At 41.5% G+C, this 17,419-nt stretch overlaps 1 pseudogene; it reads left to right on the top strand.

Annotated features, from left to right (window-relative positions):
• Positions 1-9,172: 9,172 nt before the first annotated feature.
• LOC147618652 (V-type proton ATPase 16 kDa proteolipid subunit pseudogene) lies at positions 9,173-13,790 on the top strand (annotated as a pseudogene).
• Positions 13,791-17,419: the final 3,629 nt, after the last annotated feature.

Below are 17,419 nucleotides of genomic sequence, written 5' to 3'. Positions count from 1 at the left end.
GACTCTTATGGACACTCTCTCTATATATGGCATGGCTGCTAGCCTGCATGTCAATTTTGACAAATCTAGCCTCATACCTCTGCATTTATATGATTGGCATGTTCTTGTATGGCCCGGACACATTATGCAACTCTATGATGTGGTCCGCCCATCTTGGTTACCCTATTGGCTGGTACATCACTAGGAAACAACAGTTAAAGTGGATTTTTGACAAACTTCATGCCAAGCTCCACTACTGGAAGCTCTCCAGCTGGCCACTCCATGTTAGGCTCCGGATTGTCCAGTCGATTATCATGGCCTATGTTCAGTACTATTTGCCTTTGATACATTGGACCTCTCAGGACACTTCTGCTTTCATGTCTCAGGCTATGGAGCTGTTATGGAAAACAAAGTCTTCTGCTAAAGCTTTAAGACTTATGCGGATGGCAAAAGTTTGTTCCCCGAGGATGCATGGCGGATTGAATGTGCTGAATATTGCGCATCATGTCTTGGCAAGGAAAATTCCTCTCCTACTCACCTTTTTTCGTCAGACGCAGCCATGGACTCATATGCTTGCAACCATGTGCACGGCCTTACGCACTTTTGCACATGGTGCATGGATCACTGATCACTGGGAGGTCATTTTGGGCAAATTTGTAGGTTCTATCCCGGGCTGCCCTTTTGCCACTTCACTTATTTGCAATTAGAAATAGGTCCTTTCGCATGCTCATTGGGCACCCTTCCTTTTGTCTCATGCCAATTCCCTTCGGCAGGAAAGCATTTACTAGAGTGCTGTTTTTGATTCTCCATTGGCCCTGCAAGAGCCGATTCGGGCATACAATCTCAGCAAATTGGGGATTAGGTGCATAAATGATGTTGATGCTACTGGTCAAATGCTTTCCTTCCCTCAGGCTATGGCTTCCTATCCACTAGCCATGCATCACAGGTTCATTTGGAGGAAAATTGCATACTTGCTGCAGCCTTTTCTTCCCATCCCTCCTTTATCTAACAGGGACAGATTACAGGATTGGCAGTTACACCCGATGGGCTCAAATTCTTGTCCTGTTATTCTTTCTGACCTAACGGTTAGGACGACATACTCTTTCCTCCAGCCATCACCATGGATTCATTCACATGCTAATTCTCTTTGACATATGACAAAATCACTTGCTTGGTGTCGAAAGAATCTTCGCAATTTATGGAGGAGTAAATTGCCTCTCAAGCAAAAGCTTTTCCTATGGCGTTGTCTTACAGGTTCCTTATCTGTGGGGGTCACTCTTGCTAAATGAAGGATTGCATCTGCTTCTTATCTTCGATGCATGGCCCCTTCTGAAATGGTGCCTCATTTGTTTTGGACGTGCTCCAGCACTAAGGCCTTCATCCGCAAAATTTCCATGTTACTTCGCCTTCGTTTCCCTAACTCTTTTTTTGGGAAACACTTTTGGCTTTTTGGTAGACTCCCTACAACCACGGTCCATTACTCTTTACTTTTGTACTGGGTCAGATATTGGGCTTTCTGGACCATATGGCAGGATCACAACATGAGATATTTTGGGAAACCGTTTTTGCAATCTTATCAGTATTTTAGAAGCTCCTTACGGCAATCTGTTTATGATGCTTGTCACCAAGGAGATCTTCATCAGTCATGCCTGGAAATAGTTTCTCTTTGCTTCTGATTTCCCGTTGAGGCTCTCCGTTTTGGAGACTCATGTAAATTTCATTGATAATATACTGTTCATGGATTTACCAAAAAAAAAAGTGTGTGTGGTGTGTGTGTGGTGTGTGTAGGTGGCGCGTGGATCCTGGCCTATGTCGGCCCTGCTTCCTGGACTGTATCGGCCCTGCAGCCCTCATCGTCGCGACCTTCTGGGGGTCCCCTCTATGCGCTCAGATACTTTGTTTTGTCATCGTCAATCTGCCCCTCTTCCTCTCTTCCGCGACCTGTGTGTGTGTAGGGGTGTGTGTGTGTGTGTGCGGGTGTGTGTGTGTGTGTGTGCGCCTTGCTACAGGTCTCTGTTTTCCCTTCTGTGTAAGATAGTATTCCCGCAAGCCTCCTGTCGCAACAAGTTTTGGGCTTTTCCATCTCTATTAAGTGCCTTGTCGAAATAGCGCTGCCCCCCCTTTTTTCTGATCTATCTCTTCCTGCTGAATCGACTAGTCTCGATGGCAGAAACAAGCAAGTATTATGTCAAGAGAGCACTTTCTCCTGAACCTAAAAGACAATCAAGGGAAACTCTGCCCCCCATAGCTCCTTCATCTGAAGATGCTTCCTATGTGTTTGACATGTTGAATGAGGATTTTCAACAAAGTAGAAGAGAATGGATACTACCTGCTCCGGAACTCACTTACAAGATGAAGTTGCCTTCTCTTGTGCATCCTCTGAAGAAGCTCTCTCAAACTGCAGTCATCATCTTTTTTCCAGGCAAAATACCCTCGGCTAATGATGTGGGACAATGGGTGAATTCTCTCCTAGGTGGATGCTATGTAGAAGGAGTCTATTTTGCCTCCCGAGGATTTTATGAAGTTCATCTCTTGGATGCATTGACAAAACAAAAGATGCTGGAAATGTCCCCTTTATTTTTTGGTCGTCAAATGGTGCACATCATGCCTTGGTCTCCTAATAAGGATTATCAGAATCTCATCAAACATCACTGCCCTGTACGGGTTGAAGTCATTGATTTTCCAGATTACATGAGAACAGAGCTTCCACGCTTAGCGATGACATTGGGACAAGTGATCTGTCCCCCTCGTCCCACAGGTAATAAAAATCGTTTTTGCATCTTATGGGATACTGATAGACCAACCCCCTCTGCTATTGCAGTTGAGATTGAGGGTGTTAATTTGGGAAAGAAATATTTCACTTTGAAATGGGGCATTTTTGCTGGAGCTTGTTTCTCTTGTCACAAGTTCGGGCACCTAGCTTCTGAGTGTCCCTCTATCCTTCATCCGCCTCCTCCAGCTACCATTCCTCCGCCATCTAATAAAGGAGGTCAGAAGACATATGTGGAAAAGACTGAAGCTAAAGGAACAAAGCCTTCAATTCATACAGGAATTCAGCTCAAAACAAGGATAAAGGAAAAAACAAGCTAGTGGAAAATAATTCATCTTCTCACGAGGGTTGGCAGAATGCAAAGAAGATGGTGCCTCTCAAACAAAGACCTCTCCAATCTCGTAATTGGGATGCTTCTGCTCCATCTCCTGGTCAACCTTCTACCTCTTCGGACAGCCCCATCTCAAAGGCATGGGTCAATGCAATCAAGAAGGGTATTCCACTTTGTGAAGAAGATGATCTAGTCAGGGAATTGGATTCTGAGGGTCAGCAAGACCCTGTGGCAATGGCAGAGGCCTGATGCCTCCCTTTCTCTTTGAGGACTGCTCATCTCTTGTACATATTTTCATGCGTACTTCTCTTAAATGTTTTTCTTATAACATACAAGGCCTCTGCAATCAGCATAAATGGAGGCTCCTATGGCATTATATAAATAATACTCATCCAGATGTTTTGTGTCTGCAAGAGCATAATCAGCATTCTTTTGCTAGCCTTTTGCTGGCCAGCATGGGTTCTTTTTAGGATATGATATATTTTATGCAGGATCTGAACAATTCTCTGGGCTGTGCATTTTAGCTAGACATGATCTGCAGCCATGCGTAGCATATAATGATCTTTGTGGCCGATGGATGATTATCCAATGTATGATCAATGGAGAGATTTTTGAAATAGGCTCCTTATATGCCTCTCAAATTTCAGCTTCCAGAGCTCAAATGTGGGACTCCATAAAGCAATATCCTTGGTCCTCAAATGCTCTACTTTGTGGTGACTTTAATAATTCTCCTCACTGGAAGGACAATACCACACATAAATCCCATATGCTACCCTCTGAAATTCAGCAATGGGAACATATGACTTCATCACTTCATACTGCAGATTTATGGACAGCAACTCACCCTGCAGGATGTGCTTCTAAGCAATTCTTTCGACATCTCCATTATTCCAGGCAAACTTAAGCCATTAAACGAATTAGACTCTCGGGTGGTGACTGGACAAAATCTCGTATCGAGCTAGCAAGGGCGATGGAAAATCATTATGGCAAAATCTTTCAAGCTCCGACGGTTCTCTCGCAGGAGGGCCAACAGGCTCGCTGCTTGTTCCTATCGCATGTTACTCCGATTTTATCGGTTCAGTAGGTTGAATATCTAGAAGAGAACTTCATAGAAACAGAGTTGTACTCCAGTCTCTATGATTTGGGACGATGGAAATCCCCTGGTTGGGATGGCCTTACTATGGAATTCTTCCGCTCTTTTTGGGAATATCTAGAACAACCCTTGCTTTTCATGATAAACACTGCATGGGCAAAACAAGCTTTGCCGGCATCCTGGAAAGAAGGATTGCTCAAGTTTCTCCCTAAGCACATGCTTTGTGAAGAATTCTCACAATGGCCGATTACTCTTATGCCTGTTGTCTACAAATTGCTTGCTAAAATGATTGCTAATAGAATTAAAAAATCATTGCATGACGGTTCGCATCCTTCTTAGTATGGATTCATTCCACGTAGACAAATTATGGACAATCTCGCAAATGTCATCATTGGCATGGAGTATGCCAAGTATACTAAGCAAGATGTCTTGGTCGTACAAGATGACATTGAGAAGGCATTTGATTTGGTCCTTTGGGATTACATTGAGGAGACCATGTGTCGCCTGGGCTTTGGTCCGAAGCTCTCCCGGGTCGTTCACTTTTTATATGCTGATAGTACCTGTGTCGGATTACTTGATGGTTTTCTCACCGAGCCATGGCTGTTGGGTCGCTCGGTAAGGCAAGGTTGCCCGTTCTGCTTTATGCGATTGCTACTCATCCCCTCCTATTGCATTTGGAGTCCTTGACCTCCTCTGGAAGTTTACAGGGTTTGAGACTGCCTTCAGGCAAGCAATTTATTGGCCAAGCATATGCAGATGATACTTTGCTTATGCCTCGTAATAACCAGAATGATGTCGAACTTATTATGCACGTTCTTCATTTGTTTGGCCTGGCAGCAGGCCTAAAGGTGAATTTCTTGAAATCAAAGTTATTGGTTTTGACTGAATATGACTGGCATAAGCTGCTTTGGCCGGGTGAAATTATTCCCTCGCACATCATGGTCCGTCATTTGGGTTATCCAGTGGGCTGGACAGTATCTTCGAAGAAAAAACTAGATTGGGTGCTTTTGAGAATGCAATCTAAGCTTCATTATTGGAAGTTGTCAACTTGGCCACTTCATGTGCATTTGAGGATTGTACAATGTATTCTCATAGCTTATGTTCAGTTCTTTCTTCCATTATTACATTGGTCTTGATCTCGATTGACGTCCCTTATGTCCAATTTTCTAGAACATTTCTGGCGGACCTCCTCCAGAAGTAAGGGCCTTCGGTTGTTGTCTATGGAAAAGTTATGCTCCCCCAAGCATCTAGGAGGGTTGAATATTCTGGATCTCAGACGTCATGTTTTAGCCAGAAAGGCTTCCCTTCTACCGACAATGCTGGATCAGAAACAGCCATGGGCTCTCATGGTTTCTTATTTGTGTGATCACATTGTTACGCGTTCTTTTGGTCATTGGCAACCATCTTTATGGGATGTTATTTGCGGGAAGATTGAGGGAAACATTCCAGGATGCCCTTTCACCTCGTCTCTTATCAGGCGGTGACTTCAGGAATGAGTTGGCATGGTTCGACCTCTTCGCTTGGCAATTCCCTATGCCTAGAGAGTTTGCACTGGAGTCAAGTATTATCATCCACCTTGGTTGATTATTCGCCTCGTCAGGCATATTTTCTTCCTCAAAAAAGGAATATGTAACATAGGCGAGGTGGTGGATGATGCGAGGCAGGTTCTGCCCTTTTCTGCTGCTGCAGTTGCTCGTTTCAAATTACGTAATCATTACTCTCGCATATGGGGAGAAATTCGGCGGATGATCAATGATTTCTCTCCTGTACCTCCTTTAAATGAGGATTCTCGCCTGTCTGATTGGAAACTTGGGTCCATGGGTATGCGAAGTATTTCGGCCAAGTCGGTTTACACATTCTTACAACAGGATATTTGGATTGTGACTCATGGTAATCGACTATGGTCCCTATCCAAACCCTCTAGGTGGTGGAAGAAAATGTTGTCTAGTATTTGGAAAAGTGGTCTGCCTTTGAAAGAACGCCTATTCCTTTGGCGTTGTTTGGTAGGTGTGCTTCCTATTGGTAGTCTTTTGCATTGCACCCTCAGATTGTATCAGATGTAAAAGTAATTTGGAGACTGTACCGCATCTTTTGTGGTGTTGTGTACGGACCAAATCGTTTGTTCGCCAGATCTCCAATGCTCTTCGGTTACGCTTTCCTTCGGGCAATTTCGGGCGTTGGTTTTGGCTGTTTGGAAAATTGAAAAATTCTCAGCACCAGTTTGATGTGTTATTCAGCTGGATTCGTTTCTGCCTTTTCTGGACTATTTGGCATGTAAGGAACTGCATGTTGTTCCACAAAATGGATATTGATCCTTTCCATTACTTCAAGTTTTCACTTGGCTAGGCATTACGTTCTGCATATAATGCTGGAGACATCACGTTAGATGATTTTAGAATTTACTTTGACTGCTTTTAGATAATGCAGTCTGAGGTTACTTTGTCACTTCAGGGTTTTTCTCGATTTGAGGTTTCCCGGTTGTAAATAAATCAATGGTTTACAAAAAAAAAGTGTGTAGAGCTGCTGCAAGGAGCGCCGCTGCCCAGACCTGCCTGTCAAGCCGACCTGCTACGCCAAGCCCGTCGCCCTTTCCTGGCCGCCCCCATCATCAGCTGCGCGTCTTTTTCCAGCACTGCTCCTTTGCGCCATGTTCTGGAATAACCCCCGCTTTCCTTTGCTTCTGTTTTTTCCCTCACACCTATACTTTTTCCAGCCCGCTCCCCTACTCGTTCTGCCCCGGCAAATCCAGCCTATATTATCCCAGCATTGGCCCTTTTACGCTTCACCACTTGGGTTCTTTTCTTCTGTTTTGCCTCAGCCTACTGAATTTCCCCCCTTATATCATAGCCCGCCTTTTGTTTCCCCTTTATCAATGTCTCAAGATCCTCTACCTAAAGCATATGCCCGGAAGGATAGGCCTGCTGATGCAAAAAGACGGCAGACTGACAATCCCTTTGATTCTGGGTTTGACCCCAACGAGGCTCAGTATGTTTATGATGTGTTGCAAGAAGAATTTTAGCACAGTCGGAATGAATGGGCCTTACATGTTCCTACAGTTAAGTACAAGCTCAAGCTGCCTTCTCTGATTACCCTGCTAAAGAAATTGTCTCAGACGGCGGTCATCATCTTCTTCCCCGGCAAATTTCCCTCTGCGAATGATGTGGCCCAATGGATCAAAGCGTTGCTGGGGGGCTATTTTGTGGAAGGTGTTTATTTTGCTTCGCGAGGGTTTTATGAGGTCCATCTTATAGATGCATCTTATAAGCAAAAGCTCCTTGAATACGCTCCCCTCTTCTTTGGCAGACAAATGGTGCACGCTATGCCTTGGTCTCCCAATAAAGATTATCAGAGTTTGATCAGACATCATTGCCCAGTATCGGTGGAGGTGGTAAATTTCCCTGACTACATGAATGATGAACTTTCGGGCTTAGCCTCATCTCTTGGCCAGGTCATATGCCCCCCTCGGCCTACAGGCAATCGAAACAGATTTTGCATTCTCTGGGACACTCTGGGACACTGACATCCCCACCCCTCCCTCTATTGCAGTAGAGGTTGAGGCAATTCATCTGGGGGAAAAGTATTTTGAATTAAAATGGGGAGTCTTTGCAGGTGCTTGCTTTGCCTGTCATCATAAGTTTGGACACCTTGCTTCTCAGTGTCCGATGGTGTTGCATCAGCCTCCTCCCAATGCATACCTCCCCCTGTCTCTCAGCCATCTACTAAGTTTGAAGGTCAAGGCATCAAGAATGCTGATTATCTTCGAGGAAGGAATGCAAAGACGACTAATCAAATTCAGCCCAGCTTGTCCAAGGGAAAGGATAAAGGTAAAGCAAAAATGAAAGAGTTGGATGCCTCGGTCAAAGAAGCTTTACAACCACCGGTTATTTATAAACTTGTTGCAAAGATGATTGTTCACCGGATATCTGGAGCATTGAGTCATGCACTCCATCCTCGTCAATATGGTTTTTTGCCCAGACGACAAATACAAGATAACATTTCCAATGCTTTGATTGCCATTGAATATGCAAAATTGATTGCATCATTTAGGGTATCCAGTTGGCTGGAATATCACAAGGAAACAATAAATGGAATGGATTTTCCCGAAGCTTCATGACAAGTTGGAATATTGGAAAATTCCCACATGGCCGTTACATGTTAGACTTTGGATAGTCCAATCTATTCTCATGGCATATGTCCAGTTTTACTTACCTTTGCTTCACTGGTCTCCCAGGGATATTTTAGCCTTCATGTCCCAGGCAATGGAATTGTTATGGAAGACTAAGTCACATGTGAAAGCAAAGCGATTATTGAAAATGGATTTTGTATGCTCCCCCAATTTGCATGGTGGTCTTAACATTCTCAATCTCAGGTATCACATGCTTGCCCGTAAGGCAACTCTGCTTACTACCTTTTTTGCCAACAACAGCCCTGGGCCATTATGTTAGCAACCATGTGCTCTACTATGAAATCATCGGTGTATGGCAATTGGATCACTGATCTTTGGGAGGTAGTCTTGGGAAAATTTCAAGGGAGAATTCCATGCTGTCCCCTTTCCACTTCTTTGTTGCAAGATTGGAAAAAGGTTTTATCCTCACTTAAATGGTCTCCTGATAATGAGGATTCTTCCAACTCTTTACGGCAGGAAAGTCTCCATTGGAGTGCTGTTTTTATCACTCCATTAGCTCTTCAGGATCCCATCAGAGCTTACAATCTTATGAAGCTGGGCATAAGGAAGGTGGAAGATGTGATCAATGATCATGTAAATTTTTTATCATTCCCGGAGGCATCTCGTAGATACTCACTGGTGGGTATGCATCATAGATTCATTTGGAGGAAGCTTGGTCATTTGTTACATCCGTTCCTCCCTGTTCCTCCTCTTGCTCAAAGGGACAGACTAAGGGATTGGACTTTGCAATCTTCAGTTTCTGCTAATCATCCTCTCCCTCTTCATGCTTTGGCTTCTATGAAGGCTTGAGCTAGGTCTATTGTACCAGTTGTCATGGCTGGTGTGCTGGGTATTTATGGCCTTATTATTGCTGTCATTATAAGCACGGGTATCAATCCTAAAAGCACTGCCTACTATCTGTTTAATGGTTACGCGCATCTATCATCTGGTCTTGCTTGCGGGCTAGCTGGTCTTTCTGCTAGAATGGCCATCGGCATTGTCGGGGATGCGGGCGTTGGAGCTAATGCAAAGCAGCCAAAGCTGTTTGTGGGCATGATTCTTATTCTCATATTTGCAGAGGCTCTCACTCTTTATGGGTTGATTGTATCATCCTATCAAATCAAAAAAAAAAGTGTGTGAGTGAGAGAGAGAGAGAGAGAGAGAAGGGCTGCCAAGTGTGTGTGTGCGTAACATCGCTTGCAAGTTCGGCCTCCAGATCTATTAGAGGTCCGTTTGTCCACTTGACGTACCAATCTCTTGGAGTCATTCACGTTGGACAACGTCCATTCTCCACTTTGCCATTAAAATGTCTCGCATTCGCTTTGGAATGTAGCACATGATCTGGAGGTAGAAATCGTCGATGTCGAAGGTATATATTTTTACTCAAACTTCGACTATATTTGGAGCGTAGCCAATCAACGAATGGTGGACATGCTTTGTAACCCTTTGTTGATAGGCCTGAGAGAAACAAAAATTATTTTTATGTTTTCAACATCCAAATTTTTTGATTGTATAAACAAACAAACAACTAAAGAGCCCTGCTGTACCTGATGCAAAGCCATAGGCAGGATAGTCATATATTGTCCATGCTAAAATGCCACGAACCTTGAAACTCCTATTACCCACAGGTTTTGACATATCAATAACATTTACTCCTTTCCATATTTGTTGCAAGTCATCAATGAGCGGTGCAAGATATACGTTGATGTCTTTAACTTGCCGCTTCCCTACATTGATGCATCGTTTAAATTTGACATTTTTCAAATAGAAATGAGTGTGCTATTTAGAAATGAGAATATTTGTCACATACCAGGAATCAACAAAGACAATATTAAATGCTCTTTCTTAATTGACATGAATGGTGGGATGTTGTAGTTGATAAGAACTACGGGCCAAGTTGACCACTTGCTCGATCGCATGGAAAAGGGATTCCATCCAAGACAACTCCAAATTTTATATGGCGAGGCTCCCAATGAAACTCTGGCCATGTAGCATCGATATGCTTAAATGCTTTGCTATCACTTGGAATCCTCATGACTCCGTCCATACTTGCATTTCTCGAACTCCAATCCATAAGCTTGGCTATTTGGGGCTGCGGAAGATGTGTTCAACTCGTGGTGCCAAGGGAAAGTGTTGCAGAACTTTCATAGGGACATTCAAGGTTCCTGCCTTGAAACGAGCAACACCGCATTTGGGACAAGTGGTTGCATTTTCATACTCTCCACGATACAAAATGCAATCATTGACACATGCATGAATTGTGTTGTATTCGAGACCAAGGGATGCGATCATTTTCTTTGCCTCGTCCCTCGACTTTGGGATCACATTGTTTGATGGTAGAATCTTGTTTGAAAGAAGCCTACCACTCAATTGTAAATATTTAATGAGCACAAAAGTGATTGAGAGCCATTATTTTTATGCAAACAAAATACAAATATAACTTATGATAGTAATTCAGAAACCGATGCATTACTTCATTGGTAGCGTGTTTGGAGATTCAAGATGAGTAAGGTCACACTCAATCTTGATATGGATGCACCATCGTAGATGGGCCTTGAAGCTTCTTCTCGTAGAAATTTTTCATGCGGACAAGTTTCTTCTTCACTACTTGCTGGGAACCAATCATCGATAAACTCATTGATGTCATCATCAACATGTCCCTCATTGGTCGCTTCTTCTCTGCATTTTGCATTGTACTCATCTCTAAGTCGTTGATATGTACTTGGATCTTGTGTACGTAAAAGCCTCATGTACTCCTATGGCAAGATATGGTGAGTTCGGTGAGAGCTAGATACACCCTCAACATCTGGACACTGCATGTATAAACATAGTCTACATGAAGAAATGATTTAAAGTAATAACAATCGAATTATTAAGTGATATAATCATAACATTAAAACCCTTTTTACAACACAATTCAAGCATATTAGTAGCAAAAATCTATACTCAAGATAACCTTAGACAAGACACTAAAATACCCTTAGTTGTATTACTGATGAGACAATGAAATATATCATCAAATATTTGTCAAAATTAAATGCTGATTGGGCTACAAAGCTGGATACATTATTTGAAACATACATAATTTAAGAGGCCGACACTTTATCTCAAATTTCATTCTCAAAGAGGGGCTGGTGATGGCCGACACCATCCATAATTTACAAATAATTCCTCGCCAGCTTGTAATGATCTTGTAGCACACACTACTATATATATGGGTACATCTCTAATCATATAACATGGCTCGTGACTATTCTCACACTCCATAAAGTTACAATTTGTTCTCTCATTTCTCCCTCTACTACTATTGATTAGCACCCCTTGTGCTGCTTCATGAGCCTGCTCATTTTGGGACCTGTCTATATGCTGAATGCTCCAGGCTTTAAACCTTTTAAGTAACTGCTTCACACGCATGCATAAGCTCTTCAATCTAGGATTTTTGTTCTTCCAAACTCCCAATACTTGCTTTACCACAACTACACAAAATGACATAAGAGTCACCTCTGAGTTTGCGGGCACGCGTAAATCCTGTGCAATAAAGAGACCTCGTCCACCATTGGGAATGGTAGATGGTGCAATCACATATCGAGCACCCCAAAAGCTGAAAACCTCTCCGTCTGCTGGAAGGGCTACTCCCAACCATCCTCCATAGCGTCTACGATCGTACGTTTGAATGAGAGATAGAAGACGATCATGCAATGGATGATCACCCAATGTCTCTGATTGGGCACCGAGGGGCAAAGAAGTTGATGATGCCTCCATTTGCAACGGAAAAACGGCTTGACCATATCGTGTGCATGGAAGGAATGAAGGATCAATTCCATGGTCTTCACAATCCTCATGAAATCGAGGATGTAGAACTGGTACGTGCTGAATAATGCATCATTGTTGATTATATGAAGGGTAAGACACACATGGAACACGATTAATAGTGCGGAGTAAACTTGGATATGAATTTATACATAGTTCTAAAATGACATCATTTACCATGGGATGCTCCCGTTCCTCTTGCGGTGGCATATCAGGACATGGACCATACTGCTCCATATGGGCAAAACATATGCATCGCATTCGTCGATGAGTGCCATGGCATGCTGCACACCAACATGGGATTCTTTCAACGTAATATGTTTGTGAGTCGCCTAGTGTCGTAGATGATGTGGAAGAAGAGGAACCATCTCCTCTCGCAACTACAGATGGACGCACAGGAAGAGTGGGAGGAGGCGGTGTCCCAGAGGATGACCCAGAATCTGCATTCATAAAATATTAATGTCATATTAATATCATTAAAAATCAAAGAAAACTTGAACAAAAATAATACACATACAAAATCATCCTAGAAGTGTTTGTAAATGCTATGGTAGCGCACAATGCATATTTGCTTATCCCCAAGTTAGGAATAATGTTCTTCCCTCAGCAGAAACTAGTTAATTTGTAATCATACCTTCTTACTGTACTTATGTCCATATTAGAGGCTTACAGTAACCTTGCACAAAATAGTTCTTCAAGGTGTAATTGACATGCACCCAAATGCGTTAGCATAGCATATACGGACCGTCAGCCGGTCCGTATGCACTATGGATGTGCAATTGGTCCATTCAGAGAGCCAGTGATGCTCTCCAAATGCACCCAATTGAGCATCCATAGCGCATACAGACTACTACATTTATCTATTTATCCATCCACCTACCTATATATATGTGTTTATATATCCATCTATATGTTTATTGATGATCGTAAATTGTGAAACCTTGTAATAACACACTATTGTTAAATGCTTAGGAAATTTGCGGGTGTCCCTGAGCATACACGCCCACCTGCGATGTGCAGAGATTCTTGGCGCGGCACTTCAGGAAAGAGATTCGCTTGAGAGTGACATGGCCTCAACAGAAGGTACACAAAGTTAATTCACTCAATGCATATGATAGGTACCTCTCGAATAGCATTAATTATATATTCATATAAAAGCGCATTTAATTTGCAGGAGGCAGCACAGGCTCGTGTCCAGTCAGGGCACACCTCTCGGCTTGGCCGGATGGGCTCTAGTGGCTTTCGAGCACTCTTTGTAAGTGCACAAATTTTTTGTTCGTCTATCTATAGCTATTTGTATATATATATATATATATATATATATGTATCCATGTATCTATGATCTCATATGCATTCAATTCACTTCTTACTTATATATATGCAATGTTTAAATAACAGAGAAAGGATTATGGTCGAGCACCATCTGCAGATACGGAGAGCCACAATTTGCGACTACAGAGCGCTACAGAAGGAGATGCCGACACCCGATGCTTTTGTAAGTAATTCTATCAAATATTATTTTATGCCAATCAAGATTTGCATGTGTTATATGTTATGTGGTTTTTTTTATACTCAAATAGCTAATAGACATTTTTAATTGCAGGAGCAACATGGTGAGAACGACATGGATGAGGTTGCTTGACAGGTAGCAGCAGGGTTATCATCGCAACCACCTAAGAACTTACAAGAGGAGGACTCTTCCTCCGATGACTCCGATTAATGATAGAGCCATTTAGTGCTAATTTTGTAGACATAATTTTTTGGTACATATAGTCGCTCATTCAGAATGATGGTGCTCTTTCATTAACATTTTCTTTATGTATGTGTGTTTTTGGCCATGATGCACATGTGTTACATCTATCAAGAGTTTCTTGAAGTGTCTACCTCCCAAATCTACAGATTTAAATATTAATTGATTGCAAAATTTAATTTATACTTACCGTAATCGATGTCGGCCATTGCTTTTTCAAAAGTCGATGTATGTCAATTCTTGGGTCTTTTGTCGCTCGTACACGAATGCGCGTGCGTGTGTGTGTGTGTGTGTGTGTGTGTGTGTGTGTGTGTGTGTGTGTGTGTGTGAGAGAGAGAGAGAGAAAGAGAGATTTTTTATGATGTTTGTATACGTACGGATGTGTGTGTGATAAGAGAGAGAGAGAGAGAGAGAGAGAGAGAGAGAGAGAGAGACCAATGTTTATGTGAAGTGTGTGTGTATGTGTGTATGAGAGAGAGAGAGAGAGACCAATGTTTATGTGAAGTGTGTGTGTATGTGTGTGAGAGAGAGAGAGGGAGAAAGAGAGAGAGAGAGAGAGAGACTAATGTTTATGTGAAGTGTGTGTGTGAGAGAGAGAGAGAGAGGGAGAAAGAGAGAGAGAATGTGTGTGCAAGAGACAAAGTGGAGATAATGTGTATGAGAGAGAGAGAGAGAGAGAATGCGCATCGGCTTTTAAAAAAAACGTTCAGAACAAAGGTCTTTTAAGCAACCCCAACGGCTTAAAAAAATAATACAAATGGGGTCGCTTATGCCACCCAAACTTGGGTGTTTATGCCACTCAAATAGGGTCGTTTATGCCACCTTTGCAGTGTCGTTTATGCCACCTTTCTATGCATAAAATCAAAATTGATGAGAATAACTCTTTTGAAATAAAAATAAATTTCTTTATGCATCTTTCTATGCATAAAATCAAAATTGATGAGAATAACTCTTTTGAAATAAAAATAAATTTCTTTATGCATCTTTCTATGCATAAAATCAAAATTTAATGAAAGTGACGCTTTTATAAAAAAAAACTTTTATGCATCTATTTATGCATAAATTCAATTTTAATTAAAGTAACACTTTTATAATTAAAAAATTTCTTTTATGCATCTATTTATGCATAAAAATCAATTTTGATGAAAGTAACACTTTTATAATCAAAATATTCCCAAAGTAGGATTTCTAGCTTACATGAATTTTTGTGAGCTTTCCTTTGGCTTGATGGTTTTAGGGATCTACTGTTGTTTGCAACAAGAGTGGCCACCAATTCTTTTGAAGAGGAAATGGTCAAAAACTAATGAACTATCAATAAATTCACTGTTTTTGGCTCTGGGGAGGAGTAGAGTAACAATGCATAAAACACTATTAACCATTTACAAAGTGGGAGACTTTTTGGATCTAGTTGAAGCAGGAGACAGGAGAGGTGAAAATATCTCATTATTTGTGAGTTTAAAACTCAACCACACATGTGAAATAGGTGCCTCCTTCATGAGGGGAATTCCCCTTGTCAAAAATGCATCATTTCTTCTAAATACCTATTCTTTTTTAACTAATAACCTTGTCCTTAGTCAACTCTTCATCTTATGTGAGTATTTACTTATTTTTGGGAGGATTTCCTTTTATTCTTCAATTTATCTCCTCCCTACATTTGGATTAATCTAATTGGTCCATAGAAACCTTAATTCAAAAATTTTAAAAAATCTGGACCCTTAGACTAAGGTCCTTTTTACCTGATTTCAATTTATTCCAATTGCACATTAGAAATTTCTTTTTGAATATCTATGTCAAGGGAAACCATTTTAGACACTAGGAGGATTTTTATATCCAAAAATATCTCAATTTTGAATTACCTCCCTGTAGACATTTTCTCTCTCTAGGCCAAAACAGGATCTTTCTTTTATTTCAGAGAGGGAAATAATTATAAGATCAGAAGGGGAGGTTTTTACACCTGCACATGTCAAAAGCCGGAGGGAGGAATCTTACATCCTACCCCACTTAAAAAACGCAAGATGTCCTCATCTTGCAAAATTAGAGCTCTTTTCCTTAAGATCTAACTGATTCTGGGGTTCCTTATAGTCTGGTGAACCCAACAGAATCCTGGGATAAAGATCCCTTATATAAAACTCATCATCAGATAATAATTCACTCAGATCGTAACATTCAAATCCTTATCACAATAATGGTTTATTAGATCAAATTTTCTATCTGAACAGTCCTTCATGGAAATTTTCAATTATACAGATTTTTAATTTGACATCCCTTAACTTGATCCACTAGGTCAAGTGTTTACAGCAGCAATCTGGCAGCACAATCCACTAATCTCATAGTGATTTGTTGAAGTCATTAAAATCATTCCAGCTACGAACATCATCACAGGGACTCATCCCATTCATCCTCATTGTGGTTTTGCTTAGTTTATTACATTTCAACCAAAATTCAGGAATCTTCATTTTTCAATCAGAATCCAAATCAACTCATCGAGTTCTCAATCAAAATTTAAAATCATATCAACCACATTCGAATTCATCATCTGGATAGTATTAATGCAAGTCTTAGATTTACTCGTATATACTGCCAGTAATAAAGAGCCGCAATTATACCCTCGATATATACGGGTAGTTATGGTCCTTTGTAACTATAAGGTAGATCCAATCTTGTCTAGGCCTCAAGCAAGTCAGGGATTCCATACAATTGCGGTACTTCCATCTGAAGACCCAATTACCAATTTATGAATTTCAGTTTGAATATCAATTCGTATGAATTTTTTCACACAATTACAACCTTTTACTGCTTCTTCATAATTTTTTGACATTTTTGGCTTCTTGGTTGATCCTCATTAGCCAATTCGCTCTGATACCAGCTGTGAAGTCCCTATCCCCACCGCGCAATGAATTCAGGGGTTCTAGCAGTGGAAGTAGCACTTCTTGCACGGGGCAGGGTCTCACACTCGAGGCCTCGCCCACGGATATCCGGACAAGAGACTAATCCATTGGTTCTTCCAAAACTGATCCCGAAAAATTTTCCCTTGCCCGGAAAGCACAGGTGATTCCTCCAGGATAACTTTTCTATAACATAGTAAAAAGTGCCTTAACTAACTGAACTGATCTGACCGAACCCGTAAGTCCCAAGTCAGATTAGGAAAAAGATTGCACTTGGATCATAGAGACCAATGCTTTTTTCCTCATTAAGAGGTATTCTTTTCCATAGAACAATTTTTGTCCGGGATTTACTTCATCTATCGTACCCCATGACAAAATTGAGTCTCAATTTAAGGATCCATTAGTCCAGCCTAACCCCATCCAGTCCCGTGGGTTCGCCAACCACCCAACCCCACTGTAGTGATGGGATCCAATTAAGAATTTGGTTAGGTTTTGTCCCGAGTACCAGGAAAAAGAGTTCCCAGGCCTCCTAGCCGGATATTCATGCAAACTTAAAACTAGTCACACCACTTACACACCCAATATGAAATTACCTTTTTCTCAGCATTAGCTATCTTTAAAATAATCATTTAATGA

Source organism: Cibotium barometz, chromosome 34 (genome assembly GCF_041138505.1).
Source record: "Cibotium barometz isolate CiBa-2024 chromosome 34, ASM4113850v1, whole genome shotgun sequence".
Classification (NCBI taxonomy): Eukaryota; Viridiplantae; Streptophyta; class Polypodiopsida; order Cyatheales; family Cibotiaceae; genus Cibotium; species Cibotium barometz.
The sequence above is the reverse complement of the archived record's forward strand: the minus strand, read 5'-3'. Positions and strand labels throughout refer to the sequence as shown.